The 21106-nt window shown below is 40.0% G+C and overlaps 1 pseudogene; it reads right to left on the minus strand.

Moving 5' to 3' along the window:
- Positions 1–19917, minus strand: part of LOC149271082 (GDNF family receptor alpha-4-like) — a 37374-nt pseudogene extending 17457 nt beyond the window's left edge.
- Between the last annotated feature and the right edge of the window lie 1189 nt (positions 19918–21106).

Consider the following 21106-nt stretch of genomic DNA (forward strand, 5'->3'; position numbering starts at 1 on the left):
AAAAATGCTGAAATTATCGATCAGACCATTAAAGACTATTAATTACCTAAGTGATTTGAAAATATTTAAAAAAATATATATTTTGGAGAAGCTCGAGTCTTTCTGCAAATATTTCCAACCAAACTAAACGACAATTGATTTAGCTAGAGGGCACGGCATAGAAACTGTTCCTAACGGTCATTAGCCAGCCTGCAGGAGAATCAGTTTTGTGAGCGCTTGATCAGATGTCCGGACTCCAAAACAGAGGGAACGTAGCTTAGTCCTGATTGCCAGCGCCATTAAAGAGGCCAATGATTGAATCAGAATGGGAAATGCAAACCATTAATCTTTTTCCCTCTCCAGACGTCGCTGGAGCCTTGTGGTTTCTACACAGCTGCTGCTGTCAACTTTCCTAAACTTTCCTAAAACTTACAGTGGAGTAAGAATAAAGATACTGATATAACAAAAAAAATACCGTAATAATATAATAATAATAGTAAAAATAATAATAATACTATAATAATAATAATAATATATTAATAATAATATAATAATAATAGTAATAATAATAATATAATATAAATAATAATATTAATAAATAATACCGTAATAGTAAAAATAATAATAGCAAATTTATTGTATTTGTTATGCTTTATTGTGTTTTGCAAGATGTATGGGTCAAAACCATACTTTTGTCCAAAAAAATGGAAAAAGAGAAGAGATTTACTTTTTATAGGGAGGGGATAAATGTTTTAAGAAATCCAAAACCGACATACCTATACAGAGAGTAAAAATCTACTTTTTTGAGACAAGAACAGACAAATTGGAGGGGATTGTTCTATTCCTCAGTCACTATGTGTAAAGGCTTTCCTCAGACACAACGTATATTTACTTCCTATACATTCTGTCTGCTGTGACTTGGAAACTGGTCCATGATTGACTCCATTCCACATGGCCTTGTTATCTGTCCCAGACTGGATCCACACTCTGTTTGTTAGTGTAAAAAAAGGCCTCTTTTTATTTCTACACATTACCCCTCGGACAGGTCCTGAGGAGAAGCCGATTTGGTAAGCAAAATCCATGGACCTTTTCAGGCAGTTACATGAGCGTTGTCAGAATCAATGGTTGTGTTATATTATTTAAAATTATAATAAAAATATGGAAAATTTTATAATGTAGATACATTTTATGACATTTAAACCATGTGCACATCAGAGCATTCTACACTCGCTGCCAACCTGCAGCGAACCCTCCAAAACAAAGTCATTTAAAGGGCATTGTGGGCGGGACTTGGGTGGAGAATGGGTGGGGTTTAGGTATGACCATAGTAAATGGGCGGAGCATAAACAATGAGTGAATGGAGCATATATGAGAAAATGTATGCTTTCACATTCTCTGGCAATTTATTCCCATGACTATAATGTGGTATTTTATGCGAAAATAAAATTACATGGGAGAAATAATTTATTATTTTTTTTATATAAATAAAAAAAAAAATTCATTTAATTTTAATACTGAAGTATAAATATATATATATACACACATTAAAAAAAATATTCTTTCCATTTCCATTCACAGGTTCATGCTTTTACTTTTTATATTTAGACCAGGAAGGAATCACACATTTGATGCTGACAATCACCTTCGGTGATTTTCATTTTAATAGCCGCCTTTCCTTCTTCCACTTAACTGTCAAATGTAATCATGGAGCAATTCTGGGCTTTTTCTTAGATAAATTTAGAAACCGTCCATTTTTTTCCGAAAAGGCTTGATGGTTTCTAGAAAGCCGTGTTCTAGAACGATCTTTGATGTCTCTATCATGCAGAGAGTTAAAAATCAAACAAGCTACGTTGGCCTTTGCTTTTTTTTTTTTTTTGCAGCAAATGCCCCGGACATTCCCCGAGGGGCTGCGAGAACATCGGCGCGGTTGTCATGAAAGCCCGGAACGCGCGTCGTATACTCACGGAGACAGATGTTATCCGTGAAGAGGTGTAAAAAGTTTTCACACTCCTGCTGTCGGTTTCCACTAGTGTTACACGTACACCAGGGAGACACGCTGGAGGACGAGTTATCCACGTAGTTTGGAGTGATGGCGCTGCCTGGAAAAATAAAAAGAAGAGAATTAAAGACGTATATTCTTCTGTTGTAGGATATGTCACGATGCGTGCGTTCTGCTATAATAGGTTTACACCCGAAGAGCGGAAATATTTATCTAGGCAGCAGCTTGGGACTACAGCTCCCACAACGCTCAGCCAGCCAGAAAATGGTCAGATGTAACCAGAGTCAATCCTGTGGATTCAAAAGCGGTTGTATGTGTAAAGGTTTCTAAAGGGTGCTTTATACGCATAGCTGGGAATTCTCAGGGTTTTTGCCCCAATCTCAGGGTGAAGGGGCAGATTCTCAAGGTAATACAGTCTGGACCTCTTCCTATTCTACCCTGCTGTGATCATATAGAATACTCCCGACGGGAGCTTTTGCCCCCAGTATGTTATGGTTGATACCCCTGCTTGAACTCTACCAATAACTGATGACAAGTCAAGGTTTCCATGAGAATGGGTATAAGAGCCATTTGGGTGACACATTTGACGAGTCGCTGCATGGAATCTTCATGACGGGCTATTAAAAGTTATTAATTCAAGAGTTTAGAGGTCCACTAATTTTGAGGCTTAAATGTAATGTTTTTTGGTTGGGTGCTGTTGACAATATACGTAGAATTAATCCCTATCCTTAAACGGTTTACTTCCATGCTGGGGAACTGTCGGGATCTGCCCTGTATGCTGGAGTGACAGCTCATCATGGGGGCCCTTGGAGCTCTGTTGGAGGGGGCGAGGCTCCGTTAGACAGGAAGTGCAGGTCTCCATAAGCACAGGAGGGGGAAGGCTCAGTTGGGCAGGAAGTGCAGGTCTCCATTAGAGCTAGTGATGGGAAGTTCGGATCATTAAAGTGAATCGGATCATTTCGACTCGTTCACTGAAATGATCCGATTCATGATCCGAATCTTCGGATCACTCAGTGTGACTCACAGGAGTTACTGTTTTCCAGTAACTCCGTGCAGGCACACTAACGATTGGCCCCGCCCCTTTCATTATGAATCCTCCCCCCTGCCTCCAGTGATGTCAATGAAGGCAGAGAGTCGTTCAAAGATTCGGATCTTACAGGGATCCGAATCTTACAGTGATCCGCATCACTGTAAGATCCGGATCACTGTAAGATCCGGATCATTGTAAGATCCGGATCTTTGAACGACTCTCTGCCTTCATTGGGATTCAAATCATTCAGATAATATCACCATACTGTTATAAATAATACATTAATAATCACTGCCCCCAGGATTTACATTCCCCTTTACCTGCAACTGCACCTTAAGCTAACTTTATTTAATTAATTAAATTAACCCTCACCATTAAATTAACCCTTAACACCCCATCAACCATGACTGCTCCTAAAATTAACCCTTAACACCCCATCAACCATGACTGCCCCTAAAATTAACCCTTAACACCCCATCAACCATGACTGCCCCTAAAATTAACCCTTAACACCCCATTAACCATGACTGCCCCTAAAATTAACCCTTAACACCCCATCAACCATGACTGCCCCTAAAATTAACCCTAAACACCCCATTAACCATAACTGCCCCTAAATTAACACTAAAGACCCCATCAACCATACCAATTTATTAGGTAATTTATCTGGAGTACATGCAATTAATTTAGGGGCAGTTATGGTTAATGGAGTATTTGGGGTTAATTTCAGGGGCCGTTATGGTTGATGGGGTGTTTAGGGTTAATTTAGGGGCAGTTATGGTTGATGGGGGCTTTAGGGTTAATTTAGGGGGAGTTATGGTTGATGGGGTATAAGGGTTAATTTTATGCTGATGACTGAGGGTTAATTTAATTAATTTAATAAAGTTAACTGAAGGTGCAGTTATAGGTAAAGGGGGGCAAACTCAGGGGAATCTAAATCCTGGGGGCAGTGAACATTATTAATGTATTTATTTATAAAAGTATGGTGTCAGTGATATTCTCTGAATGATTCGAATCTCTGTAAGATCCGGATCCCTGTAAGATTCGAATCATTTGAATCATTGAATCATTTGAATCTTTGGATCATTCGAATCTTTGAACGACTCTCTGACTCTATGAGTCATCGTTCCTCTGTGAATTAATGAGCTGTAACCTGACCCCAGAGTCTGTGTCTGAGTGCTCTGCAGATGACTCACAGCTCTAGGATCAGGTTACATCTGCATGATTCACAGACTGAACTGGCACTGCTACAAATGAATCGTTCAGTCTACTGAACCGATTCATCCGGATCACTAAAAAGAATCGGATCAAATGAACGATTCGTTCATGATCCGGACATCACTAATTAGAGCAGGAAGGGGAAGGCTCCGTTGGAGCAGGAACTGCAGGCCTCCATTGGAATAGGAAGGGGAATGTATGAAGTTTTCTCGTTACTCGCAATACACTAAACAGGGGCAGTCAAGAGAAATTTACTGAGCAGGGAACTGTGGCTCTCCATCCATGTTTCTACTACAAACATCATCTTAAGAATTAGCTAACATGGACCGGCCCATAGTTTATATGAGGATAACAGGATCTATTCACCAAGTTAGTATTGACACACGTTAACCCTTTTCATGCAAATTCTGGCCAGTCTCAGGTGCATCGACTTGATTTTCCTCTGAAGGTAAAGTGATGAATCCTTAAAACTTCCGTTGCTAAACTTCTCATGCTGATAGGGCTGAGCTGACCATGTATGACAGGGGCGTCCAACATGCAGCCCCTCGAGGTGCGGCCCGCGTAAGATCGGCAGCCAGGGCAACCGATCTTACACGGGCCGTACTTCAAGCCCTGCTACAACAAGAGCCCTGCTACTTACCAGTGGGAGGGTCTTTTGTACTGCAAAGAGGAAGCGGAACCCAGCAGAGTTCACGTGACATCACATGACTCTGCTCCAGTACTGCTTCCTCTGTGCAGTACCAGAGAACGCAGAGGGAGGCCGTGACCCTGCTGAAGTCTGTGAGCGGCATCGATGAGCTACAGTGCAGGTAAGGGGGTGGGGAGGGTGTTTGAATGAGTATGTGTGATTGAGGGAATTAATCTGTGAATGAATGTGTGTGTGTGATAGCATGGATGTGTAAGTGCTGGAACCTAGGCATGATGGGACTGTGATTGCTGTTAGCAATCACACTCCTATCATGCCAAGTCAGCCAGTACATGCTGAAACCTGGCTAGCTGCCCCCCTTGTGTATTGATGCTGCCAGCAGTATGGGGTCTGCACATCACTTACAGCCACCCTGTACCAACATGTACTGGCTGACTTGGCATGATAGGAGTGTGATTGCTAACAGCAATCACAGTCCCATCATGCCTAGGTTCCAGCATTTACTTGTTGGATGTGTAAGTGCTGGAACCTAGGCATGATGGGACTGTGATTGCTGTTAGCAATCACACTCCTTTCATGCCAAGTCAGCCAGTACATGCTGAAACCTGGCTAGCTGCCCCCCTTGTGTATTGATGCTGCCAGCAGTATGGGGTCTGCACATCACTTACAGCCATCCTGTACCAGCATGTACTGGCTGACTTGGCATGATAGGAGTGTGATTGCTAACAGCAAGCACAGTCCCATCATGCCTAGGTACCAGCATGTACTGGTTGCCTGGGTATGATAGGAGTGTGATTGCTGTTAGCAATCACACTCCTATCATGCCAAGTCACATTGCTAATTTTTTTTATCCAATTGTGGGGTGTTACCTACTTTTATTAAAAATGTGAATTTTTATTATTATTTTTAAAGGTGGAGGGTCATTTTCGGTTTTGGCTAAGTGAATGTTTTGGTCCAGAGGTTTCATTTTGGCGCATCCCTAGAATAAATACAACTATTTCATTTTTAATTATCCTTAATTTGTAGTCACAACACTTTCTAGGCCCAGAAATCAGTGAGAGGAAAAGTAAAGGTTTTGTGTCATTTACTTTATTTTAATCTGCATATTTTATTAAAGGCCATATTTTCTCACAGTGAAAAATGAGTTCTGACGAAGTGGCCCACTGCAGAAAAAACTTGGACACCCCTGATGTATGATATATATATGGTTAATTGAGATAATTTTCAAGAAATCTCCCGATATTGTACATTATACAGGGCCAGATCCTGCAGCAGACGTTCTCTGACGTCGGCCCTTCATATTAGTCTAAGTGAATACCTTTTATTTGGCCAACATAGAGACATATGTAAAGATACATTTTGGGACATCGGAGGTCTCTTCTTGAGGGAGTTGAGATGTTCAGCTCTCCCGCAAACCTCTACGTGACCATTTCCAGGACCAGGAAAGGGTGCAGCTCATGATTCATTGCCTTCCAAAATCTTATAAGGCATTAAGAACTCGCCTTTTCCTCCAGGACAAACAAAATAATATACACAGCAAAGTTTTTTGGGTTGAAACGCCGCGTAAAATGTGATTATGTTTCACCGGTAATAAATGAAACATTTGGAAGTTTTTGTACCAGACCTTATTCCATTACTGGTGGGGTATCCTAAAGGTGAAATTACAGCAAAGCCACTGGTTTGAGGCCAGAACAATCCATTTGAAGAATGGCCCTAGTTTTTCATATTTATAAATTATTTACAGTAATCAGTAAGTGATTTATTTCCTACGGAATTCGGAATGTTCCGTTTCAGAATACAGAGTTCATTCCAGGCAAGGTATCAAGAAGCTGCTTTATTTCTTTTGGTGGAAATCTTTTTTAAATTTTGCGTTAATGGGGAACTACCATGTCCGGACTGGCCCTCCGGCATACATACATGCCCAGCAGGCCACTGGTCAGCATCACGCACATGCCAACACTCACTTACCCATGATCCATGCAAGCCTCCTGAGCTTAGAACACATTACGTCACATGCAACATGGCGTGCAAAGTAATCGCGTAAGTATGGATTCTGCAAACGTGTCCGACATGTTTTCTATATTCTCATTACATGTGACACGTGTGTCCAGCTGGAGGCTGCATATTGTTGGACCTGATTTGCCACTGGAGAGGTAGTATGGGTAAGTATGTGCCGCTTTTGGCCATTTGAGTGCCATGCAAACCACTATGTAAATTGTTATATTCTGGATTATCCTTAATCTTAATTCTCGCATCTATACTTTAATCATTCCTGGGAACATCCAGGCTACGGCTGCCCTCCGTTTTCGGGAAAAAAGGCCGTGGTTGGAGGGGAAGTGGGCTGCGAGTGGTGCGGGCCGCGACCAGGAGTTTTTCCATGTTGACCCAGAGACCCGGAGAAACAGCACTTCACCCGGAGACTCCAGAGTTCCCAGGTATGGAAATAATATGAAAGTCACCCGAGATTTTTAGCGCGGGGATGTCGGGTGGCAGATTCTAGGTCAAGGCTGTCGTTTTGTTTCTAGTGCTGCATTTCACTTTTAAATAGTTAACTTCTGCAGGGTAGGTGGAACAGCACCTTTAACTTTCATCCATTCTATGATACTGTGCTAAATGCCCTATATATAAGCTGTCAAGCATCATTCAGGTCCATGTACTATCTGGCATTTCTGATCAGATTAAACCAGGACGACCCAACAGCAGATCGCTGCCACATTCTCTGCCGGAACTCCCAGCATTCCGAGCGCAACTTTGGAAAGAGAAGGAAGTTGGGATTTGGGCTTTAAAAGAAAAGTTATACCAGAAAGTAGGTCACTGCTTTACAAACATATTCGTCTGCGCCGTGGTAGAACACCAATCAATGCTGTGCTAGAACACAGATCATCACATACCTAGAACGTAGATCAGTGCTGAGCTGAAACATAGATCAGCACCGCACCAGAACACAAATCAGAGCTGTGCTAGGCCATAGATAATGCTGTACAGGACAACAGATCAACAATGTGCTAGAGCACGGTTCGATGTTGTTCCAGAACGCAGATCGGTACTGTGCTAGATCGTAGTTCGAACTCAACATCTATTATATTAGGATAAGACAAGTTACTGCGTTAGAATATAGATCGATGCAGTGCTGGATGATAGATCTCTGCCATGCTAGAAGTCAGAATGACATATTACTAGAACACAGATCAATTCTGTTGCTTAACCTAGATGAACTCAGTGGAATATAGAAGGAAGACATGCTGGAACGCAGATCAGTTCTAGAACACGGATTAATCTTTTGATGGAATCTAGAAGAATTTTGAATTTGGACCAGTGATCTGCTACAACGTGCATCACTACAAGACTAGAACACATCAATATATAGAGACAGAATGGTAATCGCTACTACGCTAGAATGTAGCTCATTACTTAAACCTAGTTCTATGCCATGCTAGAACATTGATGAAGTGTTCCAGCTCTCAAAAGTTTACATGAGGTTGCATCTTTTTCCAGATTGGCCCAATAAAACATATGAACTTTGAATAAAGAATCCATGCTAAAATGCACAGATCTAGAACATTAATTCCGTAATCCTTTGGATTGATGACGTGCAACAACGTAGCTAAATTAAACAAAAGGAACCGTCATGTAACCATCTTGTTACCGTCATATAACCATCATGTTACCGTCATGTTACATGCTACTGGCTCAATCCCCGTGTTTAGATTTTAGCTTCCATTTATCAGTATGGAATAGAAGAGAAACTTAAAATAAACATCCGTCTCACACTTTGCTGCTATATTACCTCCTGGAGACCAGATAATGAATATGACTTCGTTCTTCTGGCTGAGACAGATAAATACGGCTAAAAAAAGTCCTTTGACCAGAAGGTCACTGCTACACTGAATGATTTCTTACTCCTGCCATCCAGGCCCGATGCGGAGACGGTCACAGAACATTTGCTGGCGGATTAAAGAGCCCTGGACACATCTTCATACAAACGCATCGTGAGCCAGAAACACTTCCGACCAAGTCATCTTTCTCAGGGCGGCCGCTGTGTTTTAGGCTATGATTCAGGGTCAAATTAAAAGCCAGCTCGCATCAAAGTAGAGCAGAGTAAGCAGTAAGGTGATCTGGAATTCATTCTTGGGGCATATATTGTTTTGACACCCAAGGCCACCATCAAAAACCTTGGGGACCAGACAGGGCCCCCAGCACTGTTCCACCCCATTTTCCTCCTCTTCCCTGCCCCATGCTTGCAATGGGACCACCAGAACCCAAAGTCTAGAAAGGAGCCACCATGCCCTAAGAGGGTTCATCTGTACCCCAAAGCACACAGGGGCTGGAACCCATGTACATGTACTGATTATACCCCCTGTTGTTACCATTTCCAGAAAGGAAAATGCACTTTTTAGGGTAGATTTTACCAGCATCCAGACAATTTAAAATAAGATTATAATCTGAAGGAATACAAAATAATATTAGGAAAAAATCCCTGTGATATTTACTCAAAGATGTCTCCTTTGTATCCATATATATATATATATTAAATGTCAGGGCTGTAGAACCCTGTGATACCCTCATACCCAGCAAACTTTCTGACCTCCTAGAAAAGAGGGGCATCAGGGGAGGAAAGAGGGGCATCAGGGGAGGAGAGAGGGGCAGAGGGATTTGGGGCAAACTATACAGGGACATATGGAAGGCGTGTTTCAATTTAATTACATACACCAAATGCAATATGCCTATCAATTAGTTGAAACTGAAGACTCTGAAAGTTATATGTCAAATGTATTGAGAATAGCAAAAAACACTACTGAATTAGGAAACTAATGAACTGATTGCTTTCGATTTAGTTCTTCAGAAGAATGCATCTAGTGCTCCCTTGATAATTGACGTCTTTTTCAATAACGAAATAATAAATCCTGGGAAATGATTAAACATTTACATCATTATTTTTTATTTATTTATGTCTGTTATATGTAAGTTACACATAAAAATGATTATTATTTTATCCGGTGATATAAAATATAATCTGTATTTGTTCTTGATAATGTGAAATGCTAAATAAAATAGCAGGCGCAATCGTCGGTAAGTGTAAGGAATAAAGGCTCACCCCCTGACAGTCTAACACATACACACTCACACTAACACCATAAACTAACATACACACAGACTTATACCCTTGGGCACGGGACAATCATCATCAGTACCGTTTATTCCCCAGAGGACAGGCTTTTTGAATAAACTGACTCATTTTAACATTAGTACCTATAATTCCTGTATAAGCCAGGAGGCAGGCAGCATAATTCCCATGCGCGCAGCCCGTGGCAGACTGGAGAGAAGGTTGGCATTCAAGTTGGAAAGCAGCAAACCGGGATCTGGAAACAGAAAAAAAAACCCACATTGTATTAAACAAAAATATTTAATCATGTCTCATCCCTGATTTTCACTGGGAACACGTCATGTGATGTAAAACCAAACACTCATAGGTTGTTGCCATAAAAACAAACAAACAAAAAAGCTTTTTAAAAGCGTGTGTTTGTTATATCATTCAGATGAAATAATAAATTGAAAGCTCTTGCTAAGGTTTATTTGCATACTGAGTGCACTGTTTCCTCCAAGTGGAACAGCATCTTTAAAGAGCTGTTTCACTTACTGTGCGTGACAAAAGATTTCAACCAAACAATTTTTTTTTTATTTTCTGAAACCCACCAAAGTATATATTTTCTATATTTTTCTATAATTTTTTTGATATTTCTACAAATATACATTTTCTAAGATTATTTTTAGATTTAAAAAAAAAATCATTTTCTAAAATTATATTTTTTTAAAAAAATCAACATTTTCTAAACGTATTTTATTATTTTTAAAAATATAAATTTATTTTTTACATTTCAACATTTTCTAAGATTATTGTATTATTTTTTTTAAAATATATGCATTTTCTAAAATTATTATTATTTTTTAAATATATATTTTCTAAAATTATTTTATCATTTTTTTTATTCTAAAATTATTTAAAAAAAATGTTATATTATTTTATTATTTTAAAATTTGCCATAAATATTTGCCTGTAGGTATATGATACAAATAATATGGGGGGGGGCCGGTGAGGCAAGAAATAATGTGTGGGGGACGTTGTATAAATTTAGGGTGATGGTGACCACGAAGAAAAAAAAATCTACTGACAAACCACTGGTCTAGCTGGAACAGCGTTTTTTTTTTAGCAGCTATAAGTAATAATTCACACGTCTCAGAACAGAGTTGTATATTTTGTTCCAGAGTCAGGGTATAAATGAGTCATTATATTTATTTCACGGGCCGTTGATATGTGGTCGTCACTAACTGTCACAGATAAAACGGAATGTCCTCTGTCACCGCGTCTTCGGAAATAATATATAACCCCGGCGTCTATCTCTTCCAAAAGGCTTGTTAAATCGCCTTAAAGTATAGCCAAAACGCGCGTTTCTCCAGTGTGAAAGTTACTTTGTAGCCAAAGATAAGAAAACGTAACCAATTAAAAAGAGAAATCATTAAAAAAAAACAAAAAACAATATCGACTTGCAAATATTTGACATATTACCAAAAAAACCCCATTTATAATAGTTAAAAAAGCCAGCTACTCCTAAGCATGGAATGGCGATTATTGGAATTTCTATTTTTGTATTAAAATTATTCAACAGGCATTTTCTTAAATTTTGTAAGTTTCTGGGAAAAGCAGCATTTTCGGTTTTATAATATTGGGAAACATCTTCCCCCAACTTAATAGTTGAGCTTTCTCGACTACTTCACTCGCTAATCCAAAGCAGAGCTGAATTATATTAGTTATTTCCATCCACCGGGGAGTTGGAGAAGCTGATGTATTAATGAAAATGTACTACATCATTACCGAGCAACAACTAATTAATACTGAATTAATTGATAGAATGAGCTACTTGTGACTACGCACCAGACAACAATAGAGCCAGAAAGAACCTTTAATGTATTCGTTGACTTCAAGATCTACAAAGCTTTACTGATAGTCATCTTCTAGGTCTAATTATTCATGGTTCGGTATTAACCCAATGTAAAGCGCTACGGAATTTGATTGTGCTATATAAAACAATAAATAATAATAATTATGAGCCGACACAAGATCTAGAATGTATCATTGGTTATAATGCCCTCAGGTCACCTAGATCTAGAACAAATTATACACGAGAAGACATTAAACCAGAGAATGATCCAAAATGATTAGAAGAAATTGTTCATGACAATACATTGAAAAATGCGTTAGGCATGGTGAGAACCAGAAGATAAGATCTGGAAAGAATTACTGATGATGACCAGTGAGCTCTAGAAAAGGTTATTCATGGCAATGCATGGTTAGGATAAGATGTATCACCCGTGGTAATACACTACGCCCGATGAGATCTAGAACAAATTGTACATGATGACGCACTGGGCCGTAGGAGAACTAGAAAGACATTCTCCTGGCAAGGTCATAAATCAGAAGTTTCCATGCCACTGCACTAAACCAAAATATGTATGATAATCTGGTGAGCCAGTGGAGATCCTAAATGAATGATGCCAAGTAGGCAGGAGGGAAATAGAAAAAAAATACCCAAGAGAAGGCAAGAATACAGTGAAGAACTGTAGTTGAGTGGTGGGGGGAAGGGGGTTGGGGTCTGCCCGGGTCCTACTCATCAAGCGGGTGCCACACAGGCTCACAGAGGTCTCCCTGCATTCTCCGCCGACTGCTTCCGTGTCCCTGTCTCCTTTCCTCTGCTCTGCTTCTTCTCTTGCCTCGTCTTGTTCTTCTGCCTTCTTTCTTCACCCGCCTCTCCATGAATCAGGCCTCCCGCAGCACTTCCACCAAAGGGCGAAGCCTCCGAGCGCACACTCTCTCTCTTGATTGGAGGAACGGAGGGAAAGGCTGTCCCTGAATAAAACAGACAGATTCACGGAGAAAATCCATCCATTACTCTTTTTACTTGGGCACAAGAGAGACGAGTCAGGGCGACAGCCTTTTCCCAGTTCCCTACAATCCGGAGAGACGGTGTGCCCAGAAAATCCACCCTTTAGCTCTGGGGGGCCCGGTTCACGGAGAAAACGGACAAACAAGGAAAGACTTAGGGAGAAGTGTGGGTGTTTTTTAAATGGGAGGGGCTGGGGCTGCAAATATGGGATCCACCCTGGGTGCCGAATACTCTAGGTACACCCTGTAATTTAATAATTACAAAATAAATGGATACATCATTGAGCTAAATGTTTAAAACTGAGATATAACCAAGCCAGAACATTCTAAAATGAATAGTATTCTATTTCTTGTACTCCAAAAGGAGGGCTACCAGCTTTCAGGGTAATTACTACAAAGTTCAGAGGTGACGCTGCTCTAGAACTCAAAACTGATTACACTACACCTCGGACAGGCTCTGCTGTTCTAGAATAAATTATAATGCATTACATTCAATACATGATTGGGCTAGATTGAATTATTGTAAAGGCCATGATATTCTAGAATCAATATCAAGTAACCATAACGTATCAGAACAAAATAATACTGTTTATTGCAACATATGTAACATTTAATAATTATATAAAGCGGGATAGGAGAACCCTTTCTGGAATTCATATTTTGTTATTATTTATTAGTCTAGAGTGTTGGATTTTATTTATATTCTGTTACATTCCATCTTTTCTGGAGTGAATTCTGGAATAAGACTGTCCCTCATTATAATTCCGCCCTCATTTATAATTAATTACTATATATCAGTCTAGTTCAGTGTTCATTTTATTTACTGCCTGTAAAGGAGCCCCCCTCTTCTGGATTAAATTCTGGATTTAATAAACATTTCCGCGCTACATCAACGCAGCCCCGTCACTTTTACGACGTAAAGATCATTATGGTATTATTTATTATCATAAACGAAGAAAATCCCACATTTTCACATTACTTATGAAGCTAGAACCGCCAAATGGCTGTTATCTGCCTTCAAGTATTATGGATTACACCCCGAAAAGGCAGTGCTGTTCTAGAATAATTCACCATTCAAACGTTTATAACAATTTAATAAAGCAAGGCACGGGATTAATTATTTATTCCAGCGGCCTATGAAAGCACAGTTCTTGGTTGGTCATAATTACTACATTAGAACACTTAGCCATCAGTGTTCTAGATTTATTCATTATAATACGGTAACCTCACAATGTTCCAGAATCATTTATTATATTTTAGTATAATAAAGAGGAAAAAGTTAAAAAAAGAGTTCATTATTTATTACAAGGCGTTAAGCCAGTCGATTAACCAACAGAATTATTGTTTTCTTAATTTATACAATAAATAAAATTATTTTTTTTAAATTTAGAATTATATTTTTATTACAGGACAGGGAACTAGCAAAGAAATATAATTATTTATCTTGATACACAGAGAGAAGAACCAAAGATTTTATTATTTATTACAAAGTTACAATATAGACTTGTGCGAAAATTAATTGGTTATTACAATCGCCATCTATAATAAATACGTTTTTTACATTTAATTACCCAATGCAATATTGTAGGCGTATTTGTCGTAAAGTATACTAAAGTTGGTGTAATTATATTTCCAAGAAATTATGTAATTGCATTTATGCTAAAAGAGAAGTAACAGGATTTTTAAAACCACCACTTTTTGATTAAAAAAAACCCACAAAATAAAAAAAAACCCATCTACTAATAAAAAAATAAAAAAAAATAAAAAAAATATATTTTTTTGATTTATATCAAATATTTGGGAACAGGATACTTAACATTACAGAGTATTTTTTAGTAAATCTGGCAAAAAAAAATTGCATTTTTTTATTTTTCTAAAATGTGCTTTTTAGGGCAAGCTCCTTACAGAGTGATGTAATAGGTATTAAAGAAAAATAAATAGAAATGATGATGCTATTGACCCATGTGCGATGGTGCAGGCATGGAATTTAACTATTCGAAAACTCAATCAGCTAGACGTTCCGGATCAATATTTATTTTGCTCATATGAATACTTGTTATGTTGTCTGCCATAAGCGAAGGGCACCCCCCCCCCCCCGCCCCGACATAAGACCTTTCTGCCTAGATAAATGCAATCAATACCTAGGGATTCCATCTTTTTATGTAAAAACCAGTAGCTTAGCTTTTATTATAACTATAAGAACCCCCCCGAAGACCCCGGTTATTCACCCATCAAATAAATCCCAGCGTGCTTTCAGACGCCGATCTAATTATTATTTTTTGGAACGGGATAACGATGTATCGAGCAAGCGGTTCCAGGCGCTTTAGCAGAAGTGATCGTCGCATGCAGTCGATATCGCGGAATGAAAGGCGGCTCGTGTGGGGTGCTTAATGCGCCCTTAAGCAAATGGTAACAGGATCCATACAACCACCTTCAAATTGCTATTGACTTTGTGCCGAAAGTACTTTTGACATAATCACTCATAGATGTTGGCCGCTAGGAACCCGCGAGGACGTGCGAGGCTTGATCTTTTATCCGATGCTAATTTGGGGGAACCTTTTTTAAGGAACATCAGGAGAAAATGAGATGTCCCGTGGCCAGCGATAATTAACCTGTAATGATACGTTTCAATAAGCAGAAGCCACCGATGACGCTCTGCTGCCTGGCTTTGAGTTGGACGCCGAATGTTTACAGAGATTGTTAGCTAGGATCTTACAGTCAACCGTCCGCATGGACAAAAGATGAAAGGCCTCTTGGATATTTGAAATCAAACTAGGCTGTTCTGGGTTAAGCGGTTGTCACAATACCAAGGGAGTTTGCTGATAAGGAAAAGTATTATTGCCATGGTTTGCCACCATTGTTGAGTAACGGAAGGTCTTAGAGGTTCTCCGCTAGACTAGGGTATATCAACCAAATCGGGTTGATTTGGCTGATGTGCACACCTGGGAACCATCTGTGTTTGACCCGGAGTCTCCTGGTGAAGTCCTGGTCTCCGGTCAGTTTTTTGTTTTTTTTCTTTTATCCGGGGAGGAAAATGAAGTTTGGCTACAATTCGAAAAAGCACTCTCATGCTCCCGGCTCACAAAATATCCATGGAAAATAAAAAAAAAATACAATGAAATAATAAAAAGTGTACAAAAAAAGGTAGGGTTCACAGGACCCCTTATTAACCAACCTCATACGCGAGTGGTTGGAGGCTCGTAACTTGCCCTTGAGTGGCATGAAGCCTACTTCTTATTTGAAATGATGATACAGAGGACGAATCTCAGATGGATATTTTGAATTAGGGCAGCAATAATCCCATCACAAGATCCGTTCCCAGAGTAAATGCACCCCCCCGTCATAATCTATTCTAGATCTTTGTAGTGTATTTTAACCATTTTAGCCTGAAATAATTTGAAGAATAATATGATATTTTGTTAATTATGTATCAGGGCTGGCAATCACGGGACTCCTGGCACTTTAAGGCCCAATGACGTAAATCCGACCAATGGGTAGGTATGGGCGGCCACATGTTTTTATTCTCACGTAGCATGTGGTCGGGCATATCTAGCCGCCGGCAGCATCCCATCTGCCACTGGTTGCCACGGGTAGGTTGAGTGTTGGGCTTTTGCCCGGTGTGCCAGATGGCCAGTCCGGTCGGAGTCAGAGAATCTTAAAATCACAGTAATATTCCTACCTGCAGATGTAATTTTCCTTGCAAGCATCAAGTGGGGTGAGGCAGTTGGGCTTCTCCTTTGATTCATAAGAACAAGCCGGAACAATGGTTTGTCTTCTGCGTTCCGCGCATGCGTGTCCTCGCAAGGGCAGAAGAGCAGCTCGTTGGTGTACTCCGCAGGCACGCGGTCAAAAAACTTTCTCAAGGCTTTGTGGCACTTGGAGCGGTTGCAAAAGCCAGTCCGTGGCAAATGGCGAATACACACGGTGACATAATCAGTTCGCAACCGCTGGCACGTTTCATCCACGTTACAAGCTTTAGCGGCATCCAGGCAGCGGTTCACTTGCGTAACTTCGTTCTCTGAACCTGCAGAGGATGTCAAGAAATGAACAGTAAGGTAAAAATTAACAATATTTACTTTACAGAGAGGGCGGTAGATAAGTGGAACAGCCTCCCAGCAGAAGTGGTAGAGACTAATACAGCGAGGGGAGTTAAACATGCATGGGGTAGGCATATGGCTCCCGAATCTACGACGAGACCAGCGGCAGGAAAAACGCGGTAAGAGTGGAGAGATCCCTGTTATATCTGTCCTAGCGGCTGCATGGCGCAGATTATATAGTCTGACCTAGGATAGCATTACCCACTAATCCCCAAAAGAGTTCAAGCCCTCCGAGCCCCTGTACATTTCCCCTGGGGGTATGAGTGGTTGAGTTGCGTAGCGCTGAAATTAATATGATGTCATTCCTGGCCTCTACATCATGCAACAGAGTCTGGGCTACAAATCCCACCCATATTCAAAACACAATTCCATTCCCCAAGGAAGCCCCTGGATCTATGCAGTTGCTTCTATCACCAACATCTCAGTGAAACACAGAACCTGCCGGCAGATCGGCCCATGCGGCCCCCGTCTAGTCTGCCTGTTTCTCTTGCTGTAAAGACTCAAACCTTAATAAGTCGTTGGTCTCGTCTTAGATTCAGGAGCCTACCCAATACATGTTTAATACCCTCACTGCTGGGAGGCTGTTCCACTTATCTACCATCCTCTCGGTAAGGAAGAGCAGACATAGCCCTTTGCCTAGATCTCAAAATCTCTTACAACGATCTGGTGGCCGATACATTGAATCATAGCCAAGTTGTAAGGCGAATGATCTGTTTTAAAGATCCATAATTGCAGTTCGAGGTCTCTGACGCGCATGACATTATGTACAGCCACCATTTCTTTACGGCTAAAACCAAGCAGCCTATTAATTACTGCTAAAAAAAAAAAATAGACAACACCAGATGTACCATTTCTATTCTCAAAAACAAAACGTGGTATTAACACTCATCTCTCCGGGCAGGTTCTAAAGACCAACTAACATATGTGATGATTGTTTTCCTAAAAAAAGGGGGGGGGGGGGCAATCATTTCTGACTACTGAAACGCGTTTCTTGAGTTAGTCCTAAGAAATAAGGACATCTGGTCACTTAAATATCTCCATCGATCATCCAAAGATTTCCTTAGTGCCTGATCTTCCGTGTGTTTCTGGGAGGAACTGCTCACAGCGCATAAATCCACATCTTTCAACATTACGGGGGCTGCACTTACAGTTCTTCAGGACCCTAAGGGAGATGTTCGGTAATTGAAAGCAGGTGGTTTTGGATGATATCATTCCATTATTTCTTTCCCAAACTTGCTGGGTGGTTTATAGAACAAGTCGGTTATTCTCTCTGGAGCCTACTGTCCGAAGTCTTCCCAACCTCCCACTTGTGGATTTATTGGGCTCTCAGACAAGCTCTCACAGTATAAAAAGTGAAAAGAATATTGTTTTCAGGCAAGGATGATTGTAATTATTTACGTGAGATCCAGAATATTTACTGATTTCATCTTCCGGGGTGGGGGGGGCATAAACGTCTTTTAGCAATACCCCCATCAGCAAAATTTGAAATTGACAGTCTGTTTCATCAACTAGTTTGATGACATCATAGCAACTCCTTATGTATTTTGTAATTTCTTTACACAGAATCAGGAAGCCGGCTATTATTTGGAACTTCTCTGTCTTTAGAAACAAGGGCAGATTAAGTAACTCGGTAAATGGATGATTTATTACACGTAGAACTGTGTACATATATCTACCCTATTAACAGAGAGAGGAGAGAGAGAGAAAGAAAAGAAAAAAGGGAGAAGAGAGAGAGAAAAAAGAGAAAAAGAGAGAAGAGAGAGAGAAAAAAGAGAGAAGAGAGAGAGAGAAAAAAGAGAGAAGAGAGAAAAAAAGAAGAGATAAATAAAAGAAAATGAGAGAGAAGAGAGAAAGAAATAAAAGAAAAAAGAGAGGAGAGAGAAAAGGAAAAAAAGAGAGAGAGAGAGAAGAAAAAGAGAAGTGATAGAAAAAAAAGAAAAAGGAGAGAAAGAAAAGAAAAAAGAGAGAAGAGAGAGAGAGAGAAAGAAAAAGAGAGGAGAGAGTGAGAGAGAAAAGAAAAAAGAGAGGAGAGAGAGAGAAAAAAAAAAGAAAAAGAGAGGAGAAAGAAAAGAAAAAGAAGAGAGAGAAAAATAAAAAGAGAGAAGAGAGACAGAAAGAAAAGAGAAAGAGAGAAAGAAAAAAAGAGAAAGAGTAAAGACTGAAAAAATATAAAAAGCACAGAATACGGCATGTTTAATACCTGAAAAAAAAAATCACCTTTCTTTATGGATTTTCTTCCAGCAGCAGAAATATAAATTACCATCAGCCGTCCGGGTCAGTGATATACATTATTACCCACCTCCCCAAAGAGCCGCTCTACTGAGTTTACCTCTCTAGAGCTTATGACTCCAGTGAAACCAGAAAACAATCACCACTGCTTTCTTCGGCATTTCACGTCTTAGTGAACCCCCAAAAAGCACGGAAACTGAATTAGAACTAAAAATTCTAAAAATATATGATTTTATACATTTTAATAAATACTTTATTCCTTTATAGACCAAAATAAATCATGACTCTTGGCTGCGGACGATTCCCAGATCTACGATGTGTTTTGAAGCGAATGTCTTGCCTTCTATATAACTTTAATTATTGTAAGGTATTGTAGATGGAAATAATGCAGAATACACAAAAGGCAGCCCGTTTATTATCTTTCTAGGCCTTTTTTTTTTTTAATAGTTCTTTCATGGCCTTCATGCAGTTTCTCATCCTTTTCGTTTGTTGCGGTGTAAATGTACGACGTTTCCATTGTGATGCGTGTGCACCGGGCAGGAAAACAAAAGGCGGTTTTAAAATAAACCAACCGGAAAGGGTCTCGCTGCAAATGTATTTATTATAAAGCCGCTGGGCCGCTCTACAGCGAAACAAGGAGGTAGGAAGTTATATACTATATATATATATATATATATATTTACTAACACAGACACTTACCTGCCGTGATGGAAGCCAGTCTGACGTAGTCAAACCCCCGTACAAATGGCTCATACGGCGAACTCTCCGGGAGATTTATACCTAAAGATAAAATAAACAATTTTATGAATTCCACACATTTCTGTTCGTCAGATACTCATATAATTCGCTCACTTCCATTACCAACACGGACACACAACATAAAAGTCTGTTATCCGTAGGCCTGCCGGGTGGGAGAAGGAAGAGCGGAATGGAGAATGATTAGGCACGTCTAATACTCTTAGACGTGCCTACGATTAAACAACCTGACTAAGTGCCCTATGCTGCGACCCAAACATAGGTCCGTCCAGGAGGGCCTTTGCTTTAATACGCTGACACCAGGTGGTGGACCCCAGTATAGAATTATAGCCCCATACCAAGGAATGGGAGTCGGATGATTTGGGGGTCCCTTAAGTAGACTTATTTTTCAGCTCAGATACACAGAAGAGTAGCGATTAATCAACGAAGGGTCAGCATTGGTCAATGAATCTGTTATGGCAAGAAACCTTCAGGCCTCCTACCAGTGATGCCACACATAAGGTCTCCTGTTGGAATGTCGGCAACGGATCATAGAGTTTCATGTACGACGACGTGCTCCGTAGGATCCAGTTACTTATCTAAGTTGCACCATTTATGTTCACCCCTACAGGTCAAATATCTTTTTTTTTTAATGTCTTTCTAGCAACCATTTTTTTGGAATATTTTCATTATTAATTCATTTTTCTTCATTCTCAGTCTCCAGATGTGGATAACGGGACTTAGAGTCAAAAACAGACTCTCCATCTGCTTGGGGACAGGTATGGATGTCCGGGTTCTCTAACGTAAATTATGTACTGTATTGTACAATGGAACTCAGGTTTCAGGCGCGTGAATCTATCGCCATGGAAACGCGCTACTGGGAGCGATGCCAGTCTCTGCAATTTGCGACTTATTTGGAGAAATTCCGCTGTCCTAGACCTTCTAGCTGCAATAAAGTATCGAGGAGAGTTTATGCAAAACAAATGGAAGCATAATTAGTTTTATTAGCACAACAAACAATAACGCTTTTATTGCGCAGTCGGAGCTCTACTTTGGTCTCTCGGTTCCATTTAGGCTTTGGTAGTGTTGCGGTAATTATTGGGGGGAAGGTAAGCCTATGCTTGCAGTTGGTTAAAAAGTTCGTTAAAAGGGTTTGCATCTTAAATGATATGGTGACCATGTGTAGCTTATGAAGAGCTAAATCCTTCCAGAGACCACCAGGAACATCTCAATG

The sequence above is a fragment of the Sceloporus occidentalis genome, unplaced genomic scaffold (assembly GCF_023333645.1).
Source record: "Sceloporus occidentalis isolate IW3139 unplaced genomic scaffold, rSceOcc1.0.p SCAF_571, whole genome shotgun sequence".
Taxonomy (NCBI): domain Eukaryota; kingdom Metazoa; phylum Chordata; class Lepidosauria; order Squamata; family Phrynosomatidae; genus Sceloporus; species Sceloporus occidentalis.